This window comes from Nyctibius grandis, chromosome 25, assembly GCF_013368605.1.
Source record: "Nyctibius grandis isolate bNycGra1 chromosome 25, bNycGra1.pri, whole genome shotgun sequence".
Lineage (NCBI taxonomy): Eukaryota > Metazoa > Chordata > Aves > Nyctibiiformes > Nyctibiidae > Nyctibius > Nyctibius grandis.
In genome coordinates, this window is record NC_090682.1 from 698,656 (window position 1) to 712,128 (window position 13,473).

Sequence of the window (13,473 nt, forward strand, 5' to 3'; positions counted from 1 at the left end):
CGGAGACGGCATCTTTGTGAATGCGATTGCCTTACCAGTATGATTTGAGGCATTAATAAAAAACACTGTTTTTTACCGTTTTTTACCGTTTTTTACCAGTTTTTACTGGTTTTTTTACAGTTTTTTTTACTGTTTTTTACTGGGTTTTACTGGGTTTTACTGTTTTTTGGCTCTGGGGTGGTGTCACTTCAGTGGAAACCACGTGGATTTTTATTTCCCCCCTCACATATTTTAGATTTTTCAAAGTGCCGGTGACATCCGCCGGGTTGCGGCGTCTGTATTTACATAACTTCATATAAATACTCCACATCCGCTTTTAATCCCACTTTTCCTGGAATTAAGGGCTTTTCGCTCGCGCCCAGACTTTCCTGGGCAGAAGTTTTTCACGTTGGGTTTTTTTTTCTCTAAGAAGGGAAAAATTTGGGATGCGCCTCCTCCCTGTCCCTCTCCACCGGGAATGGGAACAGGAGCCAAAATCCTGAAATAATGGAATTTTTACTGGGATGAAGCAGGGTTGGATGGGAGAGACATTGAAGAGATAAAATTGAAAATAGGGGTTGGTGCTGCCGGCTCGCTGGGGGAGTTGGTGGGGTTTTTTTGCCCCTCTGTTGATGTGTGCAGGGGAATTGTTGAGTTTTCTTTGCTCAAGGGGAAAAAAAGGAAGGGGAAAGAAAGAAGAGAATTAAAAGAAAGAAAAAGGAAAAAAGAAAAAGGAAAAAAGAAAAAGAAAAAAGGAAAAAAGAAAAAGGAAAAACGAAAAAGAAAAAAAGGGGGGAGGGGGAAAAAAGAAAATTGGAAGAAAAAGAAAAAAGACAAAATTGGAAAAAAGAGAAAGGGAAAAAATGGAAAATAAATGAAGGAAAAAGAGAAAAGAAAGTTGAAAAACAAAAAGAAAAGAAAAAGAAAATTGGAAATAAAGAAAAAGAGGAAAGAAAATTGGAAAAAGCAAAAAGAAAAGAACAAATCGGAAAATAAATAAAGAAAAAGGAAAGAAAATTTGGAAAAAAGCAAAAAGAAAAAGAAAACTGGAGAGCAAAGAAAAAAGAGAAAAGAAAATTGGAAAAAAGCAATAAGAAAAGAAAAAATTGGAAAAGAGAAAAAAGATAAAAGAAAATAGAAAAAAACAAAAGGAAAAGAAAAAATAAATAAAGAAATAAATAGAAAAATGAAAAATAAAGCAAAAAGAAAATAAAAATAAAAAAAAAAATAAAAAAGAACATAAGAAATGAAAAAAAAAAATAATAAAAAAAAAACAAACCCAAAAATCACAAGTGAATCCCCCCAGGCTCAGGCACAGCCCCACAAGGTGTTTTCCAGCGCCGTTCCCCTCCAACCTGCGGTTCCAGAGCTCGGACCAGCCCAGCTCTCTCCTCTCACCTCCCCAAATCTTGCTCCGGAGGGCGGCGAGGGCTCGGGCAGAGCTGGGAGCACCCCCCGCGTACACCGAACCCCCCGTCGCTATTCCATTATTCTATTAGAGTTGCAAAGCTGGGCTTAAGTGGACATGATTTCTTCCCACGCGCCATTAGGTTTGGTTTATTGCTGGCCTCGTGGCCATTACCCTTTTTTTCCCCCCTCCTCCCCGCCAGCGCCTTCCCCCATTAGGTTTCTACAATTAGCAAAAGACGAGCTGTTAACGCAGAGCGGGGGGGGCTGAGGATGAGGATCTCGGGATGCTCCGATGGCTACGAGCACCTCGAAATGCCTGTGGTTGAAGGATGGATGCGGCCGGCGTCCTGCCCAGCACCGTGCTCGCCCGCGGTGGGTTTAGGACCGAGGCAGGAGTAGATGTCGCCTCCGTAGTGTCTTGTTGAGCAGAGATCCATGCAGGGCACCCAAATGAAAGACCTCAGCAGGGCACCCTAATGAGCAAAAACCATGGGATGGTACCCAGATCAGCAAAGACCCTTGCAAGGCACCCTAATTAGCAAAGATGCTCTCAGAGTACCCAAATTAAAGACCCCAGCAGAGCACCCAAATTAACAACGATCCTTGTAGTGCACCCAAATCAGTAAAGACCCTTCAGGGCACCCTAATGAGCAAGAGATGCTCTGAGGGCACCCAAATTAAAGACCCTAGTTAGCAAAGACTATGGGGTAGTACCCAGATCAGCAAAGACCCTTGCAGGGCAGCCAAATGAGCAAAGATGGTTTCAGGGCACCCAAATTAGCAACAATCCTTGTAGAGCACCCAAATGAGCAAAGACCCTTGCAGGGCACCCAAATTAAAGACCTTTGCAGGGCACCCAAATTAGAGACCTTTGCAGGGCACCCACATCAGCAAAGATGCTCACCAGGCACCCAAATGAACGACCTCAGCAGGGCAACCAAATTAGTGACAATCCCAACGGGGCACCCAAATCATCAAAGACCCTTGTAGGGCACCCTAATTAGCAAAGACCCTTGCAGGGCACCCTAATGAGCAAAGACTATGTGGTGGTACCCAGATCAGCAAAGACCCTTGCAAGGCACCCTAATTAGCAAAGATGCTCTCAGAGCACCCAAATTAAAGACCCCAGCAGGGCACCCAAAGAACAATGATCTTTGTAGGGCACCCAAATCAGCAAATACCATGGGATGGCACCCTAATTAGCAAAGATGCTCTGAGGGCACCCAAATTAAAGACCCTAATTAGCAAAGACCATGGGGTGGTACCCAGATCAGCAAAGACCCTTCAGGGCACCCAAAATTGCAAAGGTTCTCATAGTGCACCCAGATGAAAGACCTTTGCAGGGCACCCAAATTAGCAAAGACCCTTTCAGGGCACCCAAATTCAAGACCCAGCAACCTCGATCTCACTTTTTTGCATTAAAATTCCCCAAATTTCCCCCAAAAAATCCGCAAACGAATTTATCAATGCATTTGATGCGCGAAGTCCGTAATTCCCACCCGCGCCTCGTGCCCGTCGATGGTTTTTCATTAAAAATGGAACTTTTCTGCAAAATCTGATTTATAGGTTTTAAATAAATCCGCAGAAATCGGATGGCAGCGAGTTGAGCCCGAAAGGTGGAAAAATTGATGGATATTGCCCCCAAAATCCCAATAATTGCATTAATTGCAGCTGCTGAGTTGCTTCTAAGTTAAGGGCGGGCAAATTGGGGCGTTTTTGTGCTGTTTAGTGAAAATGGGGCGATTTATATATGTATATATTCCCTGTATATATTGGGGAATATTAAATATATATATAAATTAATATATAATATTGGGCAATATATTGGGGAATATATCAGGGAATATTCCCTGATATATATCTTGGGGAATTTGGGAAAAATTAATATTGGAGAATATATATTATATCTACATATATAATATAGGGGAATATATTGGGGAATGTATATATTGGGGAATATTAAAAATATATATAAATTAATATATAATATTGGGGAATATATTGACAGAATATATTGGAGGAATATATTGGGGAATGTATATATTGGGGAATTTGGGAAAAATTAGTATTGAGGAATATATATTATATCTATATAGTATATAATATATAATATAAAATATATATTATATAATATATATTCCCCAGTGTATATCTATGTGGAATATTACATAATATTGTGTTATATTACCTATATTTATATATATATTGGGGAATATAATATATATAAGAGATATATTTTTATATATATAATATTGGGGAATATATTGACAGAATATATTGGGGAATATAATATATTGGGGTATATAATATATTGGGGAATATAATATAACATAATATATAACATTATATAATATTCCCCAATATATATATATATATTCCCCATGTATAATGGGGAATTTGTTCCGTGCTTTGGGGCTCTGTGATTCCCTATAATTTCTCTATTCTGTGATACTTCACTGGGGTATTTTATTCGGGAGCAAAGAGGGAAAATCCCTCAAAGAGGGATTTTCAGGCCAAATACGCCCCAAATTAGAGGGTGCTGTTGATGAGGGTGTTCACAAACTCTCTCCTGTGGTCACAGGGCTCTGCCAGCCTGGATTTAATTGGGATTTCATTGGGATTTCTTAATCATTTGGGTCATTCATCACCAGTTGGGTCATTCCTCCAGCATCCATCGTCACTCCGCTCCATCATCTCGCTCCTCCCGGTACCCGACTCATCCCTACCTTGTTTTCGGTGAGTTCATCTTCCCACCGCGCCTAAAAAACCCCAAATTCCCCCATTTTTTGGCTCGGTGATGGCGATATCGCGTCTTTCCTCCACGCGGCTCTTGGGAAGGGGGAGAAAAAGCATCGTTTTAGGGATGCTAAAAATTGGAGACGGAGGATGCTGCTTGGGTGGCAGCGGCGTGAGGTCCCCAGCGATTCCTCTTGAGCAAGATACATATATATATATATATATATATAAATATATATATATTATAAAAAAACTTCTGAGCATTCACTGATTGTGTATTTTATATTTTTTGCTTTTTTCCCCTCATTTTTTAAGGGATCCTGAAGCGCTCCCTGGAAAAGGGAAGGCTTCTCTTGCCTTAAATTGATGCTTTTTATAGGTCGCTCCATAATATATTAAGAAAGCGAAAGGTTAAAAGAACGGCGGCGTTTTTCTTCTCCTCTTCTCCAGCCGGGTTGTTATAACCTCCCGATTTTAAATCACAAGGAATTATTAAATCCAGCAGCTTGTGCTAGCAGCTATTTTAGCTTTCCCTACAGTGCCGTGCTGGCTAAACGAACGCAGTTAGCGTTACGACACGTGGCTGCCGCCGCGCTCGGGGTGTCATTAGGGACCAGTGTGAACACGCCTGCAGCCTTAGAGTATAAAAAACTTGAGGCAGAGATTGAAATTATGCCAAAATACCTTAAAATAACTTTAAAAAATAGCGTTTGCATCACTTGGTGCTCAGCGGTGTGATGCGGACGCGCGGTTGAGGTGGGTACCAGTCCAATCCCGCACGTAAATTTGGGCATTTCCTGCGCGCTCGCCTCCAAAATATCTATTTTTTCCTATTTTTTGGGGGTGATTCAACGAAAAAGCCGAATTACGGGCTCGCAATTTGCATGGTGCAATCAAGGCGCGCTGATGAGATGCTCGAGGGCTTTTCGGCGAGCGCGGAGGGGTCTTACCATTAACATCCCCCCTAAAAAAAAAAAATCCCCCTCCAAATCCTGGAGCCAAGATGACTCTTGGAGCGCCAGTCTCAATTAATGGCTTTGTTTAATCGTACCCCCTGTCCGGAGGAGTATTGTCTTACGGATAATTTCGTTTGCCTAACGAGATTTTCGCTAATTAAATCTCCTTTCGGGCGGTGCGCTTCTCCCTGCAGGATGAGATGGGGGCGGGGGGGATGTTTGGTACCGCGAAAAAAAAATAAAAACCCCACAGGGATTGCGGGATGTGAATGTCGTCTCAGCATTAATTAAATTAATTAATTTTTGCAACCCTAAAAAGGCTTTTTCATCCCTGGAAAATATAGGGGCGTTGCTCCCCGCATCCTCCTACTTGCTCCGGCGCGGCCGCGTAGTGGGATGGTCGTGCTGCAAAAAAATACCCATATTTCTGGTTGTAAATTGAATTTTAGGGAGGTTTTGGCTTCTCTGGGGTGAATTTATTGGGAAAAATTAGAGGGGGGGTTTAGAGGGTTTAAAATAGCCCCAAAGTTTGGCATCAGGGATTTGGGGTGTTGCAGCAAAAGGGGGATTTATTGAAGGAGAAACTGGGTTTTCTCCGAAGAGGCACAGGGACAGGATGGCAAAATCCGACAAAATGGGGAAATTCAGGAAAATGTATTCAGGAAATTCAGGAATTTTAGGAAATTCAGGAAAATTAGTCCAGGAAATTAAGGAAATCCAGGAAATTCAGGAAAATTAATTCAGGAAATTCAGGAAATTTAGGAAATTCAGGTAAATTAATTCAGAAAAATCAGGAATTTCAGGGAAATTAATTCAGGACATTCAGGAAAATTAATTCATGAAATTCAGGAAAATTAATTCAGGAAATTTAGGAAATTCGGGAAAATTAATTCAGAAACATTGGGAAATTCAGGAAAATTAGTCCAGGAAATTCAGGAAATCCAGGAAATTCAGGAAAATGAATTCAGGAAATTCAGGAAATCCAGGAAATTCAGGAAAATGAATTCAGAAAATTCAGGAATCTTAGGAAATTCAGGAAAATTAGTCCAGGAAATTCAGGAAATCCAGGAAATTCAGGAAAATTAATTCAGGAAATTCAGGAATCTTAGGAAATTCAGGAAAATTAGTCCAGGAAATTAAGGAAATTCAGGAAATTTAGGAAATTCAGGAAAATTAATTCAGAAAAATCAGGAAATTCAGGAAAATGAATTAATGACATTCAGGAAAATGAATTCCGGAAATTCAGGAAGGAAATTCTTGCAAATTCAGGAGAGTCTCGTTCGATCCGAAGTCACGCATCTCTATATCGCAGCGCTGTTTTTTCTCCTAAAAATCCCTTTTTCCACTGTCCTCCGTGGGAAACTCTGAGCAAATTCACTTCGGATTAAATAGAATAGACTGGACTGGAATAGATCCCTGTAAATGAAATATTCTCAAACATCTCAAATATTATTATTTCTCACTATATCTCAACTGAGATATCGAATAATGTAGAATATAATATAGAATATATACATATAATATATAAAATATATCTGCTATCTAATATCTTATATGAAATCTTACATATCTTGTACCTTATACCTTGTATATTGCATATTATATACCATATACTATATGTTATATATCAAATCTTATATATCTGATACATATTAAATATTACACATTATATATTATATACTATATTATATATAGTATATATCAAATCTTATATATCTGATACATATTATATATTACACATTATATATTATATACTATATTATATATATAGTATATATCAAATCTTATATATCTTATACCTTATACCTTATATATTATATATCATATATATTGTATTTATCAAATCTTATGTATCTTATGTGTTATATCTTATACCTTATATCTTATATATTATATGTATTATAACCAGTTCAGCCCATATGTGATAGTTATATTTTTTATATATAGATGTTTGCATTGTCTGTGTGTATGTGTATATAAAAATATATAAAAAATATATGTATGGAAGTTCCATAAAATAAGATTGTTTCAGGCTCAGTGGGAAATTAGGAGGTGGGTTCGCGTTGCAAAATATATAATATACTATCTACATCACCTATATTATCTACATCATTTATATTATCTATATTATACAGTGTATATCTAGAAAAAACTATATTAACTCTGTATACATATATATATCATATAATTCTATATATAATAAACTAACTACATCGTCTATATTATCTACATCATCTATATTATGTATATTATACAGTGTATATCTAGTATAAACTCTATTAACTGTATATATTATAATAATATATAATTATATATATAATACATTATACATAATTTTATATATTATATAATTATATATATAATATAAAATCTACATCATCTATATTAGCTATATTAACTATATTATCTATATCGAATAGTGGACATCTAGAGTAAACTATATTAACTGTATATTCATCATATATAATATAGAGATAATATAGATATATATTGATAATATATATTGATAATATATAATCCATATATCTATATTACTATTATCTATATTACTAAATATACTATATTACATATAACATAGATATGTTATATGTAATATAGTATATATTATATATAATAAACTATATGACCTCTATTATACATAATAGATAATATAGGTAACATAGATAATATATAATTATGTAGTGTGTATATATATGAAATAAACTCTATTAAGTCTGTATATTTATAATATATATAATATAGGAAACCATATACTACAGATAATATAGGTAATATAGATAAATATATTATATAATATATAGAATAAATATACAGTTATATATAATAAATATACAGTTATATATAATATCATAGAATCATAGCTATGTAAATGTATGTATAACTGTATATATTATATATATTTGCATATTTTATATATATTTACATATTTATATATATGTATATATGTATTATTGCACAACCTCTTTCACATTATACCAGTTCACATGTGCCTTGCTGGGAGCTGATAGCCCAGTGCACCGACAGCAGCGGCGCTGATTCGCTCCAAATTAACCCAAAATCATGAAAAAAATTAATAATAATTAATAATAATATTAATAATAATAATTATTATTATTATCCCATCTTCCACGCATGCTCCATGTACGCTTCTTGTAAGCCCCCAGGCATGTTTCTTGGCTCTCTCCCATGCACGTTCCCAGCTCCTGTGCACGCTTCCTTGCACACCTCCATCTCCCATTCATCCTCCCATATATGTTGCCCTGCTCACTCCCTACACGCTCCCTGCACGCTTCTTGCGCGCTCCCTTGCACACCTCAAGCTCCTGTTCATCCTCCCATGTATGTTCCCCTACTCACTCCCTGCACACTCCCTGCACGCTTCCTTGCACACCTCCACCTCCCATTTATCCTCCCATGTACGTTCCCCTGCTCGCTTCCTACACCCTCCCTACACGCTCCCCGCATGCTTCTTTGCACACCTCAAGCTCCTGTTCATCCTCCCATGTGTGTTCCTCTGCACACTCCCTGTACGCTCCCTGCATGCTTCCTTGCACATCTCCAGCTCCTGTTCATCTTCCCATGTATGGTCCCCTGCTTGATCCCTACACACTCCCTGCACACTTTGTTGCACACCTCCAGCTCCCGTTCATCCTTCCATGTATGTTCCCCTACTCACTCCCTGCACACTCCCTGCACGCTTCCCTGCACACCTCCACCTCCCATTTATCCTCCCATGTACGTTCCCCTGCTCGCTTCCTACACCCTCCCTACACGCTCCCCGCATGCTTCTTTGCACACCTTCAGCTCCCATTTATCCTCCCATGTATGTTCCCCTGCTCGCTCCCTACACCCTCCCTACACGCTCCCCGCATGCTTTTTTGCACACCTCAAGCTCCTGTTCATCTTCCCATGTGTGTTCCTCTGCACACTCCCTACACACTTCCTTGCACACTTCCTTACACATCTCCAGCTTCCATTCATCCTCCCATGTATGTTCCCCTACTCGCTCCCTACACACTTCCTACATGCTCCCCGCATGCTTTTTTGCACACCTCAAGCTCCTGTTCTTCCTCCCATGTGTGTTCCTCTGCACACTCCCTACACACTCCCTGCATGCTTCGCACTCTTCTTTGCACACCTCCAGCTCCCATTCATCCTCCCATGTATGTTCCCCTGCTCGCTCCCTACACGCTCCCCGTGTGCTCCCTTGCAGACCTCCAGTTCCCCTTCATCCTCCCTGGTATGTTCCCTTGCACGCTCTCTGCACGCTCCCTACACACTCCCTGCACGCTTCCTTGCACATCTCCAACTCCCATTTGTCCTCCCATGTATGGTCCCCTGCTCACTCCCTACACACTCCCTGCACACTTCCTTACACACCTCCAGCTCCCATTCATCCTCCCATGCACGGTCCCCTGCTCGCTCCATGCACTCTCCCACGCACGCTCCCAGCAAGCCCCACAACTGCCTGCCTCTTCCCTCCTCTACCACCAGTGAACTAAAAAGCCCCAAAATAGCCCAATTTCCCCCAAATTTGCGTGAGCTTTGCCTGCCACCTTCCCAGCAGGGCTCTGCTCGCTCCACAGTATCCCAGCTCGCTAGTGGAGGTGTTTTGCAGCTCCTAAATATTTGTGCATGCAGCTTTGCAGGATATTTAATAATATTTAATAATGACTAATAGCATTTAATAATGATTAATAATATTTAATAATGATTAATAATTAATAAGATCTAATAATATTTAGTAGCATTTAATGCTATTTACTATTATTTAATATTATTTAAAAACATGGGATTGCGGCGTGAGCATCACTTGTGGCTTACGGAAGGCAGCAAAACTACAAAAGTTACGGGGAGAATTGCGATAACCCCTTCGAGAACGAAATAATTGGCGACGGAGGAGAAATATGGAAACTTAAAATTAAAAAAAATGTATATATTAACGCAAAAAATATATATTAACGAAACATTAACTCTCAACAGGAGCTGACTTCCATGGGAGCTGGGAGGGGGGGATGCACCGCTGAAAAAATCCCACCGTAAGGGAAAGAAAAGCAAATAAAAATGTTTTATCACCCGATCTCGTTCTGTGATAATGATCTTAACGGAGTTTGGAAATGGCGAGGCGAAAAAAAATGGTGTGTGGTTTTTAAATGAAAGTCGCCTTTGCTCCAGAGGGCTGGAGCTGAGATTTGGGGTATTTTGTTATGTATTTGGGATATTTCGTTATTTATTTGGGATATTTTGTTATTTATTTGGGATATTTTATTATTTTGGGGGTATTTTAGTATTTTTGGGGGGGGTATTTTGTTATTTGGGGGGTATATTGTTATTTAGGGGGAGTATTTTTAATTTCTTTGGGGTATTTTATGATGTATTTGAGGTATTTTATTTTTTGGGGGGTATTTTATTATTTATTTGGGGTTATTTTATTATTTGCGGGTATTTTGTTATTTATTTGGAGTATCTTATTATTTATTTGGGGGTATTTTCTTATTTTGGGGACTATTTTTAGGGGTATTTTGTTATTTGGGGGTATTTATTATTTTGGAGGACTATTTTTAATTTATTTGGTTTATTTTATGACGTATTTGAGGTATTTTATTATTTTGGGGGTATTTTATTATTTATTTGGGGGTATTTTATTATTTAATTGGGGATATGTTGTTATTTTGGGGGAGTAATTTTAATTTATTTGGGGTATTTTATGATGTATTTGAGGTATTTTATTATTTTGGGGGTATTTTGTTATTTATTTGGGAGTATTTTATTATTTAATTGGGGATATTGATATTTTGGGGCGTATTTTATTATTTATTTGGGGTATTATTGAGGTGAGGTAGTTTATTTGGGGTGGTATTTTATTATTTATTTGGGGTATTTTATTATTTGGGGGATATTTTATTATTTTGGGGCGTATTTTATTATTTATTTGGGGTATTTTATTATTGGGGGAGGCAGTTTATTAATTTGGGCTGATATTTTGTTATTTTGGGGGAGTATTTTATATTTGGGAGCATCCCGGTCAGGCCTTGGGATGCTCCCAGCATCGCTGGTTTGTCCCACCTGCTGCAAAATAGGAATGAAATTATAAGAAATATAATTCCCAGCATGGGATTTTACCTATTTTCAGGAAAATAGGATGGGGGAGGTCACCTGCAAGAGCCAAATTTTGGGGCAAATATTGCGTGTACGGAGCACGGGAGCAGAGAGGGCAGATGCTGGGGCGGGTTTTTGGGTGCAAACCCCATTTTGACGGACTTTTTTTGCTGCAAACCCCTGTTTAAAGGACTTTTTTTGGTGTAAACTCTCTGTTTTAAGGCCTTTTTTAGGTGAAAACCCCTGTTTGAAGGACATTTTTTAAAGCAAACCCCTGTTTATAGTGCTTTTTTGGGTGCAAACCCCCATTTAAAGGACTTTTTTTGGTGTAAAACCCCTGTTTGAAGGGCCTTTTTGCTGCAAACACTTTTTTGAAGGACTTTTTTTTGGTGCCAGCCCCTTTTTGAAGACCTTTTTTAGGTGAAAAACCCCTGTTTGAAGGATTTTTTTCTGCAAACCCCAGTTTAAAGTGCTTTTTTGGGTGCAAAACCCTTTGAAGGGCTTTTTTTGGTGCAAGCCCTTTTTTGAAGGGCTTTTTTTTCCTGCAAAATCCTGATTTAAAGTGCTTTTTTGGGTGCAACCGCCTGTTTTGAAGGACTTTTTTGGTGCAAACCCCTTTCTGAAGGCCTTTTTTAAGTGAAAAACCCCTGTTGGAAGGATTTTTTTCTGCAAACCTCTGTTTAAAGTGGTTTTTTTTGGTGCAAACACTTTTTTGAATGACTTTTTTTGGGGTGCAAACCCCTTTTTGAAGGACTTTGAGTGCCAACCCCTGCTTGAAGGGCTTTTTTTTGGTGCAAACCCCTTTTTTAAGGACTTTTTTTTCTGCAAACCCCTGTTTTAAGGACTTTTTTAGGTGCAAGCCTTTGCTTGAAGGACCTTTTTTGCTGCAAACCTCTGCCTGAATGGCTCTTTTGGGTGCAAAACCCCAATTTAAATGCCTTTTTTTTGACTGCAGACCGCTTTGGAGGAGCTGCTGAAGCAACATCGGGGCGGGATGAGGATGGGGACAGAGCCGGGGTGCTTGTGCAGGACACAGGGCTTATTTTTGGGGAAAAAGCTGGGATTTTAGGAGTGGGGTTTTGAACATGATTTAACCCTTTTTCCTTTCTTCGCCGAGCAAAATACCCTCAAAATCCCCATCCGTGATGCTTTTTTTATTCTTAAGGACTATTAAAATACAGCCTTTTGCTAAAATAATTGCATTTTGCATGCACAGGAAGAAAAAAAAAATCACTATTGCAGAGAAATTTGTGTTACCCGACTTTTTGGGCCTTTAATTTCAGCGCGGAGCTACCTTGGGTAGGTAGCAGGGGAGCATCCCCATGAGCAACATCCCCCTTTTCCCACCATTTTTTACGCCCGATAGCTTCATCCAGGTGGGAAAAATGTTTTTTTCTGCTGTTTTCAGGGCAAAAAAAGGAAGTTTTCGCCACTTTTTCCCCTTCTCCATGCCGAGCGCTCGCCACCCCGCTGTCTGTTTTTCCTCGCCGAGGTTCCGTTCTAATTATGTTGATTTTCTCCAGCCCACCCCCCTCCTGGCAAGCTTATTAGGGGGAATATTTTTATTTATTATCATTTCGCCCAACTCCCGCCAGCATTTCCAATTACTCTCGCCGCTTCCTTGTAATTGTCTTTCCGTAATGGCTGCGAAACAATTGCGCTAAATGAGGTGGCTCCGGCAAGATGAGGGTTTCACTTCATTAAAGGCTAATGGATTCCCAGCTCCAGCTCTGTGGGTGAAAAAAAAAGGGAAAAAAAAAAAAAAGATTTAAACAACTTCTTTTATTTTATCGGGAGAAGTTTCACTGGTATGAAGGGGTTTGGGTGTGTTTTTGGTGTTGGGTTGATGTTATGGGTGGGTGTTGCAGCATCGCCGAGCTGTGGGTGGGTTTTCCCTGTATGCAGGCTTGAACCTTTTTGGTTTTTCTTTTCAAATTTTTAAAATTTTTAAAATTCTTTTTATCTAAATTCCTGCTGGCTTGCAAAAACTGGCTTTTCCCCCTTTTTTTTTTACTATATATATAGTGATATACTGCATTTATCACTATAAATACTTATATATTATAGAAATATATGCTACACAGCAATATAACATAACATATAATAATATATTAACATAATGCATGCATATATTTAGAAATAATTAAATAACTTCATTACCTAATTATTATAGACATATATTGCTTGGTATAAGCAATATATTACGTCGATATATAATGCTTGATATATAGCAATATAATACATTGATAGGCTATACATGGCTGTATATTATATAGCATAGATTATTTATAATA

The 13,473-nt window shown here is 38.5% G+C and overlaps 1 protein-coding gene across 7 annotated transcripts in view; it reads left to right on the forward strand.

The window, feature by feature from the left end:
* Positions 1 to 13,473, forward strand: part of PKNOX2 (PBX/knotted 1 homeobox 2) — a 104,198-nt gene that overhangs the window by 16,585 nt on the left and 74,140 nt on the right. For 3 of the 7 annotated variants that reach the window (XM_068418185.1, XM_068418186.1, XM_068418187.1), the window contains one exon: positions 3,971 to 4,125. The exons of 3 other annotated variants lie outside the window; for them this stretch is intronic. The gene's annotated coding sequence lies outside the window, so the exon portion shown is untranslated. The remainder of the gene's footprint in view (positions 1 to 3,970; positions 4,126 to 13,473) is intronic. One more of the 7 variants, XM_068418188.1, reaches the window with a different exon arrangement.